The 14,641-nt window shown below is 48.9% G+C and overlaps 1 long non-coding RNA gene and 1 pseudogene across 1 annotated transcript; one reads left to right on the forward strand and one right to left on the reverse strand.

The window, feature by feature from the left end:
- Nucleotides 1–2,128: 2,128 nt before the first annotated feature.
- LOC119873007 lies at nucleotides 2,129–4,019 on the forward strand. The gene is made up of 3 exons (XR_005362905.1): nucleotides 2,129–2,209; nucleotides 2,306–2,572; nucleotides 3,866–4,019. It is a non-coding gene; the product is annotated as an uncharacterized LOC119873007 (long non-coding RNA).
- Nucleotides 4,020–6,211: 2,192 nt separating this feature from the next.
- LOC102157094 lies at nucleotides 6,212–6,633 on the reverse strand (annotated as a pseudogene).
- Nucleotides 6,634–14,641: the final 8,008 nt, after the last annotated feature.

Raw genomic sequence — 14,641 nt, forward strand, 5'->3', positions numbered from 1 at the left:
GTAGAGAAAGGCATTTCCAAAGGTTGGTGGATGGCAACTGGGAAATAAATGGAAGGCCATGTGATCACTTAATTATCCAGCTTTGGAGCCACCTACCTCTGGGCTTCCTGCTTGTGTGATATGATTAACCCCTTGAAGTTTATTTTATTCTTGCAGTATTCTTACAGCTGAAAGCAGCCTACAGATATGAACCTGGTGGCCCTCCTGGGATGTTAGGCTTAGCTCTGTCTGTGAGGAGCGGGGTCTGGGGCCATCAGAGGAAGTCTGATCAGAACAGATCTGATAACCTGATGATGGTGGTGGCGTGGGACTAGAGGTCTGGTACAGGGTGTATTTGTAAGGGGAACACGGAGGGAAGAAACTCAAGAAACTGGGGCTCAATTCTAGCTGTCAGGAGCTGAAGACCAGCAGAGTGAAGAACTGACTCCTCCATCTAGAGCAGCGTTCTTCGATGGTGGGTTGAGACCCATTAATGGGTCATGAAATCAATTTAGTGGATTGCACCCAGAATTTTCTAAAAAAGAGATAGAATAGGGATGCCTGGGTGGCTCAGTGGTTGAGCATCTACTTTCAGCTCAGGGAGGATCCCTGCTTCTCCCTCTGCCTCTCTCTGTGTCTCTCACGAATAAATAAATAATAAAATCTTAAAAAGAATAATAGAATGGGAAAGCATCAGCACAGGCTACATATATAAAAAGGAATGTCTAGTTGCATAAAACTTTTGTGTCAGGATATACATATATATATGTAAATGCTCATCAGAGTAATGGATTGAGATGAGAAATGCATTTCTTGTAGGTCATGGTTTTTTTATTTCATTTTTTTAAAGATTTTATTTATTTATTCATGAGAGACACACACAGAGAGAGAGAGAGAGAGAGAGAGAGAGATGCATAGACACAGGCAGAGGGAGAAGCAGGCTCCACGCAGGGAGCCCAACATGGGACTCGATCCCAGGTCTCCAGGATCACACTCTGGGTTGCAGGTGGCACTAAACCACTGCGCCACCGGGGCTGCCCAGGTCATGGTTTTAAACATTGAAAACCACTGCCTTTGGGGCACCTAAGTGGAGCAGTCGATTGAGCATGTGACTCTTGGTTTCTGCTCAGGTCATAATCTCAGGGTTGTGGGATCGAGCTCCAAGTTGAGCTCAGCGCCGCGTGAGTCTGCTTGGGATTCTCTCTCCTTCTGCCCTTCCCTGTATCTCTCTCTCTCTCAAATAAATAAATAAATCTTTAGGGATCCCTGGGTGGCTCAGCAGTTTGGCGTCTGCCTTCGGCCCGGGGCTTGATCCTGAAGACCCAGGGTCGAGTCTCACGTCAGGCTCCGTGCATGGAGCCTGCTTCTCCCTCTGCCTGTGTCTCTGCCTCTCTCTGTGTGTCTCTCATGAATAAATAAATATTTTTTTTAAAAAAGAACGTAAAGACTGCTAACTCTGGGAAACGAACTAGGGGTGGTAGAAGGGGAGGAGGGCGGGGGGTGGGAGTGAATGGGTGACGGGCACTGGGGGTTATTCTGTATGCTAGTAAATTGAACACCAATAAAAAATAAATTAAAAATAAAAAAATTTAAAAAAAAAAGATCTTTGGATGCAAGGGTCACTTGCTGAGGCTTCCAAGTGGCAAGTGCCCCCATGTCCCCAGTTTCTGTTGTAAGGACAGGTGGAGACTCAGAGGTCAGCCTGGGAGATCAAAAAGGTAGGTTTGGTCTTTGGTAAGTCCTCCTCAGATGCCTTCCCCTCCCAGTTTCACTATTTGGTAGAATTGGTAGAATTTTGAATGTAGTGGGGAGGAACAGAGAAAAAACTAGAAAGCTCAACTTCTGCTACCAGGCCTGGAAGCCCCACGGTGGTGGCCCGAGCTGGTGGTTAGCCCCTGTTTGTCATTTTGCAAATCTGGTCTACCCACCTCCGGTGAAAACTCCCAGCCTCACCCCAGGGGGCAATGACTAATTACAAAACCCAGGTTCTGTCTTCGCAGTCTGCTCATCTCCCCGCCCACAGCGCCCCCTCCCATCCCGACCCCGCGCCAGCCCAGCCTGACTCCCTCGCCGGACTGGGTTCAGTGAACTCTTGGCCTGGCCCCTCCTCCCCAGGCTGGGCCCTCTGGGGCTCCCTCCTCTCCAGTCAGCTTCACTTTCACTTTTCAGCCACTCTCACTTCTCTGTCAGCTCCTTACCCTGGAGCTCAGCGCCCTGGCCTGTCCTCAAGGTGAGGGCCATTGCCGAAGCCCTGGGCGGCACCCCATTAGTCAGGTCTTGACTCAGCGGTAGTCAACAGATATTTATGCAATGTATTCTCTTCCAGGCTTCAAGTTGCAGCGATAACAACACGCGCGAGGGCCCTGCACACATGGTTCTAGAAGCCTGAGTGATACCGAAGTGCAATCAAGCAATTAAAAACAGTAGACCAACCCTCTGCGGCCAGATGCATGTGCTAGAGAGGCGCATAGCGAGGGACAGCCTGGCAGCTGGGGAGGGCTCCCTGGGCGAGAACAGAAGCCTCTACTGAGGCCTGAAGGCTGACCTGGGGTTGGCTGTTCACCAGAAGGAAGGGAAGAGCCTTCTCAGGCCTGTGAGTGGTGCCCTGTTGGGGGAGGCTGGCTGGAGCCCACCGCGGTGGGGGGAGGGGGGATTGGCCCAAGGAGCTGGGGTCTCGAAGGTAGAAGGAACCAACTCTAAAAAGACCTTAACAACCTGCTAAGCCCTTTGGACTCTGTCCTGCGGTGATGGGGTGCCATGGAAGGGTCTGAAGCCAGAGCAACATAATGCACAGAATGAGAGGCAGCTGGTGGCTCAGTCGATAGAACATCTGCTTTCAGGCAGATGGTGATCCCAGGATCCAGGGATCAAGCCCCACATCAGGCTTTGCTCAGTAGGAAGCCTGCTTCTCCCTCTCCCTCTGCATGTTGCTCCCCCTGCTTGTGCTTTCTTGCTCTCTCTCTCTCAAGTAAATAAATAATATTTTAAAAAGATTTTATTTATTTATTCATGAGAGACACACAGAGAGAGAGAGAGGCAGAGACACAGGCAGAGGGAGAAGCAGGCTCCATGCAGGGAGCCTGACGTGGGACTCGATCCGGGTCTCCAGGATCACACGCTGGGCTGAAGGCGGTGCTAAACCGCTGAGCCACCAGGGCTGCCCAAATAAAATCTTAAAAAAAAAAAAAAAAAAAAAGCAAAAACAAAAAAACCTCACAGAACAGAGTTGAAGGGCAAGACCAGGCCCAGAGAGGTCAGTCAGTGGTATCTCTGCATGAGCGGTGGCTCTCTGTTCCCTGCAGGAGGAAGACTTTGGAGGTATGCGAGGTGCAGGACAGAGAAGACGAGGTCCTTCTGAGACAGGTTGAATGCCAGGTGTCTGTGGGGTGCTAGGCCACTGCTCACAGTACTCTGGGCCCCTGACCAGGGGCTGGGTGGAGTTCTAGATGAGTGGCCTCCTACACCCAGAGCTAATAGAAGGTGAGGTGAGCTGTACAGTAGGAAGACAGGGCGTCCTGCAGTAGGAAGCCCCTGGCAGAGAAGGAGCAGAAAAGAAGCTACAAGAAAGGGAACCCAATGCTTCAAGGAGCGTGTGGTCAATGGGGTGGCTGCCAGGTGTGGCGAGACCAGAAGAGCTTCCAAGAGACAGAGCAAAAGGAGGACATTTGTGAGCCACGGCAGGAGTAGTCTTGGTGGTAGCCGAGGGACAGTGACAAAGAACAGTCTGGCTTTGAGGCTGGGGGGGTAAGAAGCAAAGAGAAGAGCCACCTGAGGCCAGGCCAGCTCAAAACAGTCCTCGAGGCCCCAAATAGCCTCTTCCCTTTTCAGCCTAGTATTATTTACATGTCTTTACATTTTTTAAAAGATCATTTCTTTTGGCCAACAGACATATGAAGAGATGTTCAACATCACTCATCCTCAGGGAACGCAAATCAAAACTGTAATAAGCCATCACCTCGGGATCCCTGGGTGGCTCAGCAGTTTAGCGCCTGCCTTCGGCCCAGGGTGTGATCCTGGAGGCCTGGGATCGAGTCCAGCTTTGGGCTCCCTGCAGGGAGCCCGCTTCTCCCTCTGCCTGTGTCTCTGCCTCTCTCTGTGTGTCTCTCATGAATGAATAAATAAAATCTTTTAAAAAAAAAGTGGTATACACATACACACACAATGGAATATTACTCAACCATAAAAAAGAATAAAATCTTGACATTTGCCACAACATGGATGGAGCTAGAGAGTTTTATGCTAAGCACAATAAGTCAGAGAAAGACAAATACCATATGATTTTACTCGTATGTGAGGTTTAAGAAACAGTAAAGAAAAAAAAAAAGAGAGAAAGACAAACCAGAAACAGACTCTAACGCTAAGAACAAACTGATAGTTACTAGGGGGAGGTGGGGAGGAGATGGGTGACATAAGGGCTGGGGATTAAAGAGTATGCATATGATGAAAAAAATAAAATAAAATGATTTTTAAAAACAAAATTTACAGGAGAGAGAGAAAGAGATTATTTCTTCTTTTGTGCCCAAACCTGCTGCCCTATAAATCAATTCTACTTACTGTTATGCTGCTCCTCCTGGAGGCAACACACAATATGACCAGTGCCCCCACTCCCCTTCAAGAGCCAGTCCAGGTGTGCCCTGCCTCCTCCTCTCCCCCAGTCTCCTCTCCCCAGATTAAAGCTCCCATTTCTTTCCATTCTTTCCCCTCTCTTCACGGGCCCATTTCTCCCTCAGTGGCTCTCCTCTGACCACGATCCAGTTTGTTGGCTTCTAGAGACATGTCAAGATCTGAATCCTGACCACCTGCGTGTGTTCTGCTGACATGCAGGGTGAGAACATTACCTTCCTCTTTCTAGATGCCGTTTCTGCCAAAGCAAGCTGCCTCTCCCATAGCCACACTGCCCTTAATCATGGAACTAACTCTCAAACTGGAAGAGAAGTGAGATTCTTAACATCTTAATTTTTTTTTTATTCATGAGAGACACAGAGACAGAGAGGCAGAGACATAGGCAGAGGGAGGAGCAGGCTCCCTGCAGGGAGGCCAAAGCAGGACTCGATCCCAGGACCCCAGGATCATGACCGGAGCCAAAGGCAGATGTTCAACCACTGAGCCACCCAGGTGGCCTTTAACACCTTAATTTTTAAAAAATCCTAATTTTGCAGAATAAGAACCTGAGGACAGCCAAGGCCACAGGGTTAGTTAGTGACCTGCAGAGGAACAGGCACAGCCCCAGGCCCCTGCGGTGGGCGCGGCCAGCAGGGCCCACGTAAGCTCACAGCCAGACTGTGCTGGCTGCAGCGGTGGCAAAGTGCATGGGAAAGCAAAAAGCAAGAGTCCGAGGGCTGCCAGTGGGAGCATATACTGCTAGAAGCATTTTGGAGGGTATCCAAGAGAATTCCATCCTACAAAAATATAGGGCTCTTTGCAGATCAATGTTTGAGGATGCTGTACCAGAGACAACTAATTATCCCATACTAGATGTTTCTCTGCCTCTTCTTGTAGCAGTAGAACCCCTACTTCTCATGGGGGCGCACACCTACCACTGTAGAGATTATATTTCCCAGACTCTCTCAAGCCAGGTGTGGCCACGTGGCCAAGTTCTGGCTGGTGGGTGTGAGCAAAGGTGATGTGCAACTTCTGGGGTATATACACTTAGAGGTAAGGGGCCTTCTGTCCTGTTCCCCGCCACCACCTTCCAATGGTGGGATCTGGACCTAGATGAGATGGTGCTGAGTCTCTTTGACCACGTAGACAAAGACAGAAGACGGAAGGGATCTGCACCCCTGACAGAGCAGAGGCACCCTGGCAACCCAGTACTGCTTACACCCCTACGGACAACTTGAGAGATCTCTTCTATCTTGTTTAAGCACCTGTTACTGTGGTCCTTTTTTTTTTTTTTTTTTTTAAGATTTTATTTATTTATTCAGGAAAGACACACATAGAGAGGCAGAGACATGGGCAAAGGGAGAATCAGGCTCCATGCAGGGAGCCCAATGTGGGACTCGATCCTGGGACTCTAGGATCACACCCTGAGCTGAAGGCAGACACTCAACTGCTGAGCCACCCAGCTGCCCCGTGGGTCCTTATTAAAGCAACCGAACTGTTTATCCTAGCTAGCCCAGGTAGCACATTGTTTATAGGTTGTTTTATTTTTATTTTGTTTGTTTGTTGTTCTTAGTTTATTAATCTTCTCATGAAATATCTGCCCAATCACCACAAAGTCACTGTACAATCTTTATCCTTCTGTTGTCCAATGTCCAGCTCCCTTGTCGCCAGTGCCAACAGTGACTTTTGCAACCCTACCCTTGACTTTCTTTATTCTGTTCTTGCATTCCTTTCGCTGATTCCTTGAGGTCTTTTTCTTCTCATGCAGGCCATGTCTTGCAAGTCTATGTTTGGGTTCATTTTTCTTTGCATAATCCAAGGAATCATAAATCGTGCCAAAGCCAGTTGTCTTGCACCACCAAAATGGGTTCTGTATCCAAATACAAAAATGACATCTGGTGTGGTCTTGTACATTTTGGCTAGTTTTTCCCTAATTCCTGTCTTAGGTACTATTGCCTTTCCAGAGTGAAGAACATCAATGAGCGTTTGTTTCTGCTGCAGTAGACGGTTGGTCATGGACTTCCTGATCTGGAGAGTTACTGTGTCGTTCATGATGGCAGCCAGGCTTCAAGCAGCCAGGGAGAAATAGCTATTTTTCTTTTTTAAAGATTTTATTTTTGAGTAATCTCTACATCCAACGTGAGGCTCGAACTTATAACCCTGAGATCAAGAATCGCATGCTCCACTGATTGAGCCAGCCAGGAGTCCCCAGGTTGTTCTGTTTTTAATGGAAACACCACAATATCCATCAAGAACAGAATGAGAAAAGAAGCCATGCTGGCTGTGTACTCTTGAGTACGTGAAGTTATTACAAAAAGAGTGAAATAGATGTGTTATGTACACTGACTTGGAACAATGTCCCTGATATAATATTAAAATGAAAAAGGCAAGTGACAGGACAGTGAAGAAGATACTGGTTTGCTGGGTTTCCTGGAACCAGTCATTTCCTTCCTCCCCTGTAGAGGCTACAGAGAACACGTTCGCCCTTGCCTTAGACAGAGTGGTGCTGTGAGGGAGGAGGCCTCAAACCATGGCAGCCTTTTTGTGCCAGGTGGGAAGATCCTAGAGCTGGTAAAGGGGGGAGAGGAGCAAACACAGTGGAGCCTAAAGAGAAAGGCCACACCTCCAAAGACAGAGAACAGAGAACCAGGTCTGTGAGGACACCGAGTGGCTGCCTCAAGTCCAGACTTGTCCAGTACCTGAATCTTCAGACTCCATTTGCTTGGGGGGTTTAGTCAATTTTAGCTAGGTTTCCTTTCACTTCAAAAAGAAGACTCTTTAGAAGGCTGAGGGTATTTGTTATAGCTTCATTTATAAGCAACATATTAGAAAATCTAAATTCCCCTTTTTAAAAAAAGGATTACAGAAGTAATGGTACTTCTAACCATGCAATGCTATGCAGCCAAAATTTTCTCAAAAAATAACTCTATCTGTGGTGATATGAAAAGATACACCCAAGATAGATCATTAAATGAAAAAAAGAAGTGCAGAAGATTATGTAAAGTACGCCACCATTTGTGTGAGGAAAAATAATGCATAAACTTACATGTTTATACAAGTGCTTGAAATATCTCTTGAAGGATACTCAAGAAGTTGATAACACTGGGGACCTGTCTAGCTAGGAAACTGAGAAGGATGCTTATTTTGCACTGTACACCCTTTTTTCCTTTTTAAATTTCATACCATGTGCATGTAATGCCTGTTCAAAAAATAAAGTCGCTTAAAAAAAATTCTTTTTTAAAGGGGGGAAAAAAAAAACCACGCCACCTCCTAAATGATAGAGTAGGCACACGGGAATATTTATAACTGTCACACGCACCCACATGCACACACAAGTTGTGTGTCTACATGTTCCAAAAAGTCTGGAAGGATATGCACCAAAGTGGCCACAGAGGTTTCCGCAGGGACAGGAGCTGGAGCGTGTGTGCAGGCAGCCGGGAATGATTTACCAGCTGAAAGGTCACTCCACGCTGACATTTCTTGCAGGCGCTGTTCTTAATGTTAGAAACTTCAAGTCGTTTCATCCTTACCCTAGCAGCTTTGGAAGAGCAGCTCCATCACCCTAAATTAACAGGTGGTGGGACACCTGGGTGGCTCAGTGGTTGAGCTTCTGCCTTCGGCTCAGGACATGATCCCAGGGGTCCTTGGGATGGAGTCCCACATTGGGCTACCCACAGGGAGCCTGCTTCTTCTCCCTCTGCCTATGTCTCTGCCTCTCTCTCGAATAAATAAATATTAAAAACAAACAAACAAACCAAAACAAACAAAAAACCAGGTGGCAGTGTCAAGGGCCCAAAGGGGTTCGCTCACCTGCTCAGAAACCTGTGGTTCTCCAGCAAGCCTGGGGCTGGTGAGCGGCGGGGCCAGTTAAACACCTCCCTCTGGGGCACTAACCCTGCCCTGCCGGCTCCTAGGTGGGGCTGCAGGGGCCCCAGGGCCATGCACCGATGTGTGGAAATCCCTCCCAGCCCTCTCATCCCTGAACTCCTTCCTATGCCACCACTGAAAGCGTGGCGACCCTCACCCATGTCTTCCTTCTCTCCTTTTGCATGTGGCAGCCAGAAATCACCCCCAGTCCCCCACTTTATCTCAGCTGGAAAATAGGAACCTGGAGGCCATTGGGGCCCCCACCCCACTGCCTCATGCTTAAGCTCTGCTCACATGCCCCATGGATCTTGGGAAATGTAAGGTGAACGGTTAGTAAGGTCTAGTGCTGATGAGGTTAGGAGGAAGAGGGTGCTCTTGTGGGGAGGATGGTGCTTTGGGGCGGACAGTTGTAGACAAACCGACCCGTTAAGGAATGTGCATACTCTCAGAACGAACCGTTCCACTTTTAGGACGATATCCTACAGAAATACTTGAACAAGTGTGCTGTCGGCAGGCAGCATTCCCGTAATAGTTATGGGCTGTGAAATTCTATGCAGCTGTCAAAAGGAATAAAGTAGCTCTGACTTATGAACAGGCACAGAGGATGCCCATGGTGCTGTGTAAAAGACAAGCTGTAAAGCAAGATGGAAAGTGTAACCCAAGTTTAAAGAAAAAACAACAACAAAATAGACACAATGTGGAAACATGTATATATAGAAAATGGTCTGAAAGGATGTACACCAAAATGATAATACTGGGAAGCAGAATTAGGGAGGACATGGGAGAGAGGGAGAACTTTTCATTTTTTATCCGTATATTTCAATATTATCCATATTTTTATAAGAATATTTCATTTTGGGAACACCTGGGTGGCTCAGTCAGTTAAGCATCTGCCTTTGGCTCAGATCACGATCCCAGGGTCCTGGGATCCAGCCCCACATCGAGCTCCCTGCTCAGTGGAGAACTTGCTTCTCCCTCTCCCTCTGCTGCTCCCCCTGCTTGTGCTCTCTTTCTCTGTCAAATAAATAAACAAACAAACAAACAAACAAACAAATACATACATAAATAAAATAATATTTCAGTTTTGTAATTACACTTAAAAACTTAGTAACGGGGCAGCCCCAGTGGCTTAGCGGTTTGGCGCCGCCTTTGGCCCAGGGGTGTGATCCTGGAGACCCAGGATCGAGTCCCACATCAGGTTCCCTGCATGGAGCCTGCTTCTCCCTCTGCCTGTGTCTCTGCCTCTTTCTCTCTCTCTCTCTGTGTTGTCTCTCATGAATAAATAAATAAAATCTTTTTAAAAAAACCAACTTAGTAACAGGGATACCTGGGTAGCTCAGCAATTGAGCGTCTGCCTTTGGCTCAGGGTGTGATCCCGGGTCCGGGGATCAAGTCCCTTCTTGGGCTCTTTGCGAGGAGCCTGCTTCTCTGTGTCTCTGCCTCTCTGTGTGTCTCTCATGAATAATCTTTAAAAAACAAACAAGAAAAAACAAACAAACAAACTTAGTAACAATACATGAACTTTTCATGGTCCAAGTAACAGCTTACCTACTGACCCTACTCCCTTATCTGTCCATCCTGTCCATACAGTCTTCTCTGTTCCTTCTACCATTTGCTATCTTTGGGCCTCAGACCCCTGAGCTGGCTGCAAGACCCCAGAGCCACATCCAAACCATACTCACTAATCCCTCCTTAATCTCGGCTCCCCAGCAGCTCAAACCAGCTGCTGTCTCCTGTGGGAGGTGGGCAGGAGTTCCCTTGGTTGACGACCATCATAAAAAGAGGAGCAGAAAAAAAAAAAAAAGAAGAGCAGCTGTGGCCCTATGGAGGCTCAGAGCTCCAGGACATGGGGCCCAGCTTCTCCCTAGACAGCATATTTCTTCCTCTCCTCCCTGACACACACAGTGTTATCAAAGCTTTTTCTAAAGATTGTGTGGGACTCAGAGATGGTTTTGACCAATGCTCTCACCTGGCAAGTGAGGACGCTGCATCCAGGCCAAGCCTTTGTCATCTGCTTCTCTCCAAGTGGGGAGAATATTCAGAGACGGAAGACTCACTTTGTTAACTGCTCAGTAAAGGGATTGCATCAGACAAGCAGCTGTCTACACCCATGGTTCTCAGGCATGATGGCACACTGGAATCACCGCAGCAGATTTGTGGACAGCTAACATCTAGATAGTACCCGCAGAGGTTCTTTTTTTATTTTCACTGGAAGGTAGCCTGAACACTGGGATTCCGTTACTCCCCGGGTGTTTCCAATGAACAGCATAAATGAGAACCACTGGTTACTGTGTTGTGATGTGTGTGTGTGTACACCTAATATGTGCATATATAACCCATGGGTGGGAACCCCCCACCCCCCCCACACACACAATATGCAAAACTGGATTTCCCAATTTGCAAAGTAACGTGTACTGCTGAGGTGACCCGAAAAGCAAGCCACCCCTCCAAAAGTGTCATATTTAAAAAATGAAAAGGTTGTCATAGGGAAAATCAGAATCTTTATTGGGTGTTTTTTGTTTGTTTGTTTTTTGTTTTTTGTTTGCTTATTTTCTGATGTGGTTTTTCTTCTATTACATGTGGAGGGAAGGGGCCTCACAATCCTTTCCAAGCTGAGCCCTGATCTGGCCCCACACATCCACAAAGAGGACTGTTTGCCCAGAATGGTGCTCAGGTTTTGTGGTAGAAGCATCCAGGAGAACAGTGCTCCCATATCTGCGGGTGGCCCCATGCATTTTGGGTTTTGGCCTCAGGGCAAGGTGCACATATGTATGACTTGTACGTGTCGGCCTGCCTGAAGCAGATGAGAGTCGGCCAACCTCCAGGTCATTTCCAAATCTAAGTTTGTGAGTCAGGTATACAAAGCGAGTCTAGAGGAAGACCTTGCGAAAGTCCTATGAGGAATTGATTAGTTGATTTTGATCTGAGCAATCACGGAAGGCTTCCTGGAAGAGATAACATTTGAACTCTGCTTTTAAAGATGAGGATTGGGCAGCCCGGGTGGCTCAGCGGTTTAGTACCACCTTCGGCTCAGGGCGTGGTCCTGGAGACCCAGGATCGAGTCCCACATCAGGCTCCCTGTATGGGGCCTGCTTCTCCCTCTGCCTGTGTCTCTGCCTCTCCCTCCCTCTCTCTATGTCTCTCATGAATAAATGAATAAACTTTTTTTTTTTTTTTTTTTTAAAGATGAGGGCAGCCTGGGTGGCTCAGCGGTTTAGTACCACCTTCAGCTCAGGGTATGATCCTGGAGACCCAGGATCGAGTCCCACGTCAGGCTCCCTGTATGGGGCCTGCTTCTCCCTCTGCCTGTGTCTCTGCCTCTCTCTCTCTCCCTCTCTCTGTGTCTTTCATGAATAAATAAATAAAAATCTTTAAAAAAAAAAAAAAAAAAAAGATGAGCAGGATTTAAGAAGGAAAGGAGACAAAGAAGGTAGGGCTGCTAGGGCTGTCCCGTTCCTTCTCTCCACCTTCTCCTCCTTGACCTCAGAGAACCAGGCTGTGACTCAGGAGCCTTCTGCAGCCTGAGGGCTCTGGAGTGGCCAGGAAAGAAGGCAGAGGATCCCTCCCTCTCACCTCCCACACCTATTTCACCTCCCAGTGTGACTATCTGCCCCATAGCTGAGCATGTATAACAGGACCAGGTGGGCTCAGCCCTGGTCTCCTCTGGCCTGGTTTATTTGTTTTTTTTTTTTTTAAGGATTTTATTTATTTATAAGGCATTTATTAAAAAATATTTTTTTATTTATAATAAAAAATTATTTTATATACAGGCAGGGGGAGAAGCAGGATCCATCCCAAGTCTCCAGGATCACGCCCTGAGCCGAAGGTGGCGCTAAACCACTGAGCCACCCGGGCTGCCCCTCTGGCCTGGTTTAGACCCTCCAAGTCCTTCAGAAGCATCAGAGCCTCAGAGCTCCAAGTCAGAGCGGGGAGAAACGCCCTCAGGCCTTCCTTGTAGGCCTTGGGGCCAGAATCTCAACCTGCCGCAGAAAGACCTGGAGAGCTTTAAAATAGCCAGGGGCCAGGACCCCAGCCACACCTGCAGCATCGGACTGTCCTGGGGTGGGGTAGGTGCTTCCTGAAGGTCCTTCCAGGGCTGCTGATGGCCTGCCAGGACTGAGAGCTGTGGCCAGTGCCAAATGGTAGGGGAGAGAGGATAGGAGACAAGATGGAAGGGATGGGGTGGGAGGGACAGCTGCCCAGGGGAAAAGCTCAGAGGCGCTGAGACAGGTGGAGTACAGGACCCAGCAGGGAGGTGCTCTAGGGAAAACAAATGCGCAGCGGGCAGCCCCTGAATTCTGCTTCTGTTTCCCAGGCTCTCAGGGCAGGACCAGGGACAACTGCTCACCACCAACCAAAGGAGAAAGACACAAAGGCCCCCAAAGAGAGCCTCCTCCTTTCTATAGTTGGTGGTCCCGTGAGAGCAAACACGATGTCCTTTGGTCACTACCGTCTCCCCAGTGCCTGGCACGTAGTAGATGTTCAGTAAATACCAGTCAAATGAACTGGTGGATGAATTTGTAACCCCAGCCCTTTACCTGTGTCAGGACTGTCACGGTTTTCTCAGTCTGTGGGTTTTCTGAACAGAAACAGGAGTGAAACAGTGGAGCTGAGAACTTTGGGAAAGCAGGATGGTGTTTGGCTTGGGTTCCCTCTCCATCCTCCCACTGACTCTGCTTCTTTAGTGTTTTGCATTCAGGATGTCAGTGGTGAAGAGCAGTTGGCTGCCCACTGCTGCCCTTCCAAACCAGCAGGCTGGAGGCTAGAGGAGAAGGGGAGAGGAGGGCTGGGGGCGGAGAGGTGCAAGTGCAGTAGAGGGGTGTGCTGGGAGCACGTGGTGGCTGCCGGCACCCTGAAAGGTCCAGAGAGAGGGGGGAGCGACGAGGGAAGACCCCTACCTGGTCGCTGAGCTCCCAGGGGTCTGGTTCCAGAGCCTCAGTGGAAAGGACCTAAAGCCCCAGCACTCAGCCACTTGGTGTCCCACATCGTGCAGGCCCCACCCTGGGCGCATCCCTTCAGGCCCGGAGACACTTCCCCATGGGTGGCAGGAGCACAGGGTCGGCCTGCTGCCAGTCTCGGGGGCCTGACATTCCCACACACCCCGACCTCCAGACCTCAGCCTCTAGCCGCAGCCCAACCAGCCCTAACACACACACCCCAACAACCACCGCAACCAAATGTGTCCTGCCCAGAGGGGCCCTGCTGTCTCAGGGGTGGGGACAACTCAGGGCTAGTGAATGGCTCTACCTCACACCTCAAGGCCCGCGGGGGCACCTGCGTGGAGCAGGTGCACGAGCCGCCAGCTCTTGGCTCCAGAGCCCCTGCAGGGTAGGGACGGGGTACAAGGGAGGAGAGCCGGCTGCGTGCCGCTCCCACATGTGGCCAGGGCCACCATGGTGTGGGCACAGAGTGCTGGAGTTGCAAAGGCCCCAAATTTCACAGTCATAGAAATTGTGTCAGCTGAAGCCCCACAGTTGGCGAGTGCAGACCCAGGACTCAGCCCCAGCTGCCCACCTTCTGGAGAAGGCTCCTGCACCAGCCCACCTCAGAGCCTTTGGCCTGGAGCCCTAGGGAGAACTGGTTACCTGGCTTGGCACATGCATTGCTAGAACAGCTTTCTGTCTTTAAAATATATATATATGTAGTTTATATATATATTATATATATATAAATGTTATATATAAAGATTTTATTTACTTGAGAGAGAGAGACAAGAGAGAGCATAAGCAGTGGGAAGGGGAGAGGGGGAGGGACAAGCAGACTCCTCGCTGAGCGCTGAGCCAGAAGCAGCTGGATCCCAGGACCCTGAGATCATGACCTGAGCCTAAGTCAGATGCTTAACCAACTGGTCACCCAGATGTCCCTAGAATAGTTTTCTGGAACATTCTATAAATCAATGAACAGGCTTTCCTGTGTCCCCACCCAGCCTGATGCCCCCACCCAGCCTGATCCTTCCCCTCTCCAAAGTCTCTTGGCATCAAAATCATTGGGCTTCTTGATTTTTAAAAAATTATTTATTTATTTATTTTAGAGACAAGTGAGGGGAGGGAGGACCAGAGGGAGAGAGAGAGAGAACCCTGAAGCAGACTCCCCACTGAGCAGGGGGGCCCCATGTAGTGTTCGACCCCAGGACCCTGAGACCATGACCTGAGCCAAAATCAAGAGCCACCCAGGTGCCACTGGGCTGCTTGAT

The sequence above is a fragment of the Canis lupus genome, chromosome 8 (genome assembly GCF_011100685.1).
Source record: "Canis lupus familiaris isolate Mischka breed German Shepherd chromosome 8, alternate assembly UU_Cfam_GSD_1.0, whole genome shotgun sequence".
Lineage (NCBI taxonomy): Eukaryota > Metazoa > Chordata > Mammalia > Carnivora > Canidae > Canis > Canis lupus.